Source organism: Castanea sativa, chromosome 11, assembly GCF_040712315.1.
Source record: "Castanea sativa cultivar Marrone di Chiusa Pesio chromosome 11, ASM4071231v1".
Taxonomy (NCBI): Eukaryota; Viridiplantae; Streptophyta; class Magnoliopsida; order Fagales; family Fagaceae; genus Castanea; species Castanea sativa.
In genome coordinates this window covers 17,699,078-17,705,077 of record NC_134023.1, presented here as the reverse complement: position 1 = coordinate 17,705,077, position 6,000 = coordinate 17,699,078, and positions in this window count along the sequence as shown.

The following is a 6,000-nucleotide window of genomic DNA, read 5'->3' as shown; positions in this document are numbered from 1 at the left end:
TAACTTTGCATATAAACCCTTACCTTTATAAACTTCTTTCCAGAATGTTAAAAGAGCATATATGTTTTATAACATCACAATATTAAAGCCTTATGCACTTAAATTAATTAAGATAATACTAAGTATATAAACCCATAAAATTAATTAAGATAATGCAATTAGGCTGGGATGTTACACCTTGACCCCTTTTTCCCAAGAAACATGAAGAAGATGACGTAGATCCCAAAAGTAACAATCACTTCTGCATTAACTAGGTGTTTGTCAGGGATGTTTTTGCGACAAGGGTTGAAAATGCGAGAACGGCCCAAATCTTCCCTTTGGTTCTCTAGAAGTGTTTATTGTGGAGAATCAATCCCAAAATTCCAAATTTATAATAAACAAAATGCTAATGGTGCTTTGACAAGGGAGAATCAAAATGCTAATAACAAAAGTGCAAAAAAAGTATAAAAACATAACAGGTTTGAAATTTCAACCCACAATCAGTGAGAAGAGGAAACTGAGAGAGGTTGTGTGAAAGAGAGGGAAGGTTTCCTTGGACCCATATTTCCACCCCCATGCTTTAGAATTGCGAGAATGTTAGCTGGCTGAATGGGCTTAACAAAAGTGCAGAAAAAACATAAAAACATAACAAATCTGAAATTTTGATCCACAGTCAAGGAGAAGAGGAAATTGGGAGAGGTTGTGAGGAAGAGAGGAAGGTTCCCATGTACCCATATTTCCACCCCTAAGGTTCAGAATTGTAAGAATGTTTACTGGCTCAGTGGGTTTTTGCTCTCAAGTTTCAGCTCTATGAGGAAAATGTGGTTGGTTCAATTTTGAGTTGAAGAGAGAGTTTTATATAGAGTTTGGAGTGTTTCTAATGACTGGTTTTTAAGTAGTGGAAGAGGTTTTTATTCCCTATGATACTAATTTGGTATTTTAGCTTGGGTTGCTTTTGTTTAGGGAAGAGTTTGGCATGCTTTTAGCATGATTTGGGAGATGGAGTAGCCTAAATTCATGGGCTGATGTTTCCCAAACATGGAAGGCCCTTGGAGTTGTAGCAGCAGACAAGGCCAGCCACTTAGGGTCAGCTATATGTTTTAGGCCAAAAAATGGTAAAGTAGAAAGGTTAGGCCACAATTAGCTAGAGCAAAAAGGCTCTTTTAAGGTGGAAATTCTGGGTACAAGACCTTCTTCATGAGCCAGAGGTGCTACTAGTGTCCCTTGCCCACTTGGCAGCACGCATGGGCTAGGCTTATGCAAAAGGTCCAAAAGGAACCGACCCATACCCTCTAAACAACACTTCCTCAATTTCCCCAATAAGTCGCATGGGCTTGGGCCATGCTAAAAAGAATAAAATAAAACATAATACATGAATTGGGATTGTAAAAAAATGTGTCACGAAAATGGGTATCAACATTAGCTCCCCGAGTGTGTTGTTGGGGTATATGCCCTAAAATCCAATTTATTGGCATGTCATAAATAATTAAATTGTTTAATTATATGAGACTGTTTATAAATGAACTAATGGGACATTATCACAATTCATGAGATGCATTGTATGTGAGTTATGTGATTTAGTCACAAAAGATGTAAGTCACAAGTTCCTCGTAAACTCAAAATATAGTTCGTAGTCAGTGATGAAATTGGGCGTTTCATCTGCAAAGACTATAACACATCAACTAAGATGATTTGTCTTGATCATGGAAGTGGAGACTTCTAGTTGATGTGTTGATGTGTCTTAAGAGTTAAGATATATTGAACTGGACCGTTGTGAGATTAATTATTCAATCAACAACTATCACCTGAATAATTAATCTCACGACTTCTAATTTCATATACTCTTAATCTTGAGAGGGTAGTGAACCCGATAATGAAATGTAGGTTACTTTGATATATCAGGAGTGAGATCTAATATTCACGGTCAAAACCTCAATATGTTGGGTAACCACACGTACTGTTGAGGGAACACGTATTCTCAAGATGGAATCCATAATCTCTTTTTATAGAGACACGAAATATCCCCTTGAGATAAGTTTAATGTGAACAGGTTATTCAGGGTGCCCACTTTAGTAAGGAGTTACCAAAGTTTTATATTTATTGAAATTGGATTTCAATAAATATGAATAACTAAAAGATTAAATCAGGTACTCAAGGATAAAATAGTTTTTTACAAAATGACAGTTTATTATGACTTTGTTCATTATGGATATTTCATGGAGGGGTCAAATAATATTATTAGAGTCTTGGGATATAGTTTATTAATAAGGCCTAGAATGCAATTATATTTATATAGTGGTATTAAATATAATTAATGGTAACTTTGGACTTGTCAAGAGTTGACAGAAAAGCTCAAGGCCCATTGGAGTTAGTGTCTGATTGGTCCCTTTTGGCCCCACTCCAAGCTACACACTAAAGCCCAATTGGAAAGGCCCAATAGGCCAGCCCAAAGCCATTCGATTATTCTCCCGTGGAAATCTGATTGAGAGACCACACTTTTTGGGTGTAAAGTGGAATTGGAGTGAAGATTAAAAGTGTTTCCAAGTACTTCTAATCTTTTGTTTTGAATTTCACCGCACCAAGGTACACTATCTTATTCTGAAATTCTGAAATTTACATTGTGCATGTTATCAATCATGAATGAAATATATCCATATTTATTGCTTCCGCTGTGTGTTTTGTATGAGATACAAAACCAAATTTTCCAACAATTGGTATCAAAGCCAAGTTTTTATCTCATGCATGTATAACATGTGATTGGATTTTAGAATAAAAGAAAAATGGTTTCTTGATGATATCGGGTTCATCCGTATGTCATAAGTTTGATATGACAAAAGGATAATCTACGGATTCAATACTTTCAAGGCAATTGTTTCATGCTTATAAGATGGCCATCAAGAACATGCATATAACCCACCACGCTTATTGTGCAGAATATGTTGATGATATTATATGCTTGATATAATATCATAAGAAAGGAAATCTGAATCCTATTACAAGATTACTATTTTGAAAATGGTTGATATTATATATATATATATATATATATATATATATATATTGAAAGCTCGGATTTGTGTTAAAAACACAAGAGCTGTTTAGACCCCAAATTAATAAATTACGGCTCGGTTGATTTTACTCTAGCTTAAACTAAGTGCGGAATAGAGTAAATGAGCGAACAAACAATATAACTACTCTAAGCCATTTTCAACAAAACACAGCAGTAAAATGAAAGCTAAAAGAGTAGGAAAGAGAGACACAAACACAAGATAACACTCCGATGTGTTATCGAAGAGGAAACTGAAGAACTTTACGAAAAACCTCTGCGCCGCCCTCTAAGCGGTAAATTGATCCACTAGACAATAAGTTGGGATACACAAATAGCAAAGGACCCTCCAAGCCAAATCTACCCAGTGCACCTAAGCCCTCCAAGCTCCTACTCTAACAAGGCTTCTCGAAACCGTGTCTTGTCTAGCTTTTCGAATCCTATAATGCGCCTGATTGCATCCGCCAAAACTTGGCTTCTTCCAATGCTCCCCAGCAGCGCCAAAACCTCACTGGACACTCAGTATGAGTGTGGTAAGTGTTTGGGCTATCAACCTTTTAAGGATTTGGAAATGGAGAGGTAAGTGTAGAGGAAAACCATAATAGATGGTGTAGAGAATTGTGGATATGACAATCTCACACACTCAAGGGTTTGAGGCTAGGGTTTTCTCTTTGAAAAGCTCTCTACTTAATATTTGGGTAATGATGGTATCTATAGTGTGTATAAGAATGTAATGGAGCAAATATGACAAAATAGCAAAACAGACTGTTTCGCGGGTATGTCGTGGGAAGGCCTTACTCGTGAGACACTCGCGAAAACCAGCTGTCACCATCTGTCATGACTCATCGTATTCTAGTCATGTGCTGGGAACATGCATCACTTCGCGGGATGGCTAGTCGCGAGCTACCCGTGAAAACTTCTTTGTCTTCAATAGATGCCTGGAGTCTTCACATTCTCTCTCTCACACACAACCCTTACAAATAAATCCCACATAAAATACAGGGTACAAATGATTGAATAAGATTATAATCAAATTCGGCACGGAATTAAAGCCAACACAAAATAGTTGTAAATTACAACTTTACATATATATATATATATATATATATATATATTGTTTTATATGCAAATTCTTCATGGCCAAGGTTATATGATTAGATTCAAGTTAGTCCAAAAAAAATAGGTACAAATACTTAAAACAAAATATAACAGTGTTAAAACTACATGCTTTAAGATCTAAACCATGTAAACACTAGCAAAATGCAAGAATGTATCAACTGTGCATGTGTGTGCATGAAGTGATGCAAGGAGTGTGCCTAGTGTGATGCATGGCATGGCATTGAGGCAAAAATTAGACAAAGTGTGTAAAATACACACTTAATGATCAAAACATATCAAGCTTATTCAATCAAGGGTAAACCCAAACATTGGAACTCATTTGAGTCCAATTCAACACAAAAATATCACTTGAACATTTTGTCAAACACTTAGCATGCAACACAGTTCTACATGTATGGACAATGCATGAACACAAAGAAATCTACCTAAATACAAGTGTAAAATACAACAAGGGGCCAACACAGATATACACAAATCAAATGGGACTCAGCCCAATCAAAAATTTTGAAATTTTTTTCCCAAAAATCATAGTTCCCAACCCCTTTTTCAAAAATCCCCAATACAAGAACCTTAAAACAAATTCTGCATAATCTAGAATGAAAAATTGAAAAGAATGTTGAGAAACATACCTTTGAAGAGATTTTACAGAGATTTGGACTTGAAATTGAGGGTTTTGTGTAAAGAAAAAAAATTTGGGTTGAGAGTGGTTCGAGTGAGGCAAAAGAGGGAACATAAGAGTGTTTTAAAAACTCAGTCACATCAACCCTATAAAACTGAAAACACGCATTTTTCGTGGGTTAGACAGTCGCGAAATTACTCGTGAGAAACACCACTGAAGCACAAACACTTTCGCGAGAAGCTTTTAGTCGCAAAACAGTCGTGAGACAATTGTGAAAGTCTCTGTATGAAATATGTGTTTTCTAGTTTTTGCCTAAAAATCATTTCGCGGGAAGAGCTTGGTCACGAGATAGTCGCGATACTCTTTATATGAAAAATGAGATTTTTAGATTTCCCTTAACCTCTTTTCACAGGAAGCTCTTAGTCGCAAGCTTCTCGCGAAAATGCCTCTGAACCAATTTTTGAAGAACAACACAAAAATGCATTTTGAACATAAACTTTAAAGCAAGAAAGTATAAAAACACTTAAAAAAAAATAGAAAATACTCAAAAATCTTTTTGGGTTTGATTGACAAGAAATTGAGTATACATATCACATTTGATCATGTACAATCACACAAATAAAATAAGCATTCATTAAACAAAGTCTTGTGTGTTGTGTGTGAGTATCAAATGTGGAATAGTCCTTAGTCGAGAATGAAGCTTCAATGATCAATTCAATCAAGTCATACATAACTAGCACTAAGTCAAGTGGACTATCTCAATTATAGAAATGAACATATATGATCTCCTACAAGAAAACGATTACATTTCTTTGAAACTTTTTATTTGGCTTCTTTACAAATCATAACATTTGGTCATTTTTGAACGAAATACATCTCATTTTGAGATCGATGCTTGAACTTTTTGATATTTCAACTTTGTGAATGAGCCTTTGGCTTTTTGAGGCACCATACATTTCAATACAAGTTGCTTTCCCTTTTTCATAGTCAAATACTAGTATGTGCAACGGCTTTTGCAGCTCCATATCTCTTTTCATTTTGAGATTTACAATTGATGAGCACTTTAAGCAAAAACATAAAAACGTGAGAAAAGATATAGGCACAAGTCTATGCATGTATAAAGACCAACAAGACTATTGACTAATCATTCATGTCAATCCTGAAGATCGATTTACAACAATCACACATAGATTTCAAGATTCTTCCCATAAAGATAGATGTGCATATAAAACAAGTT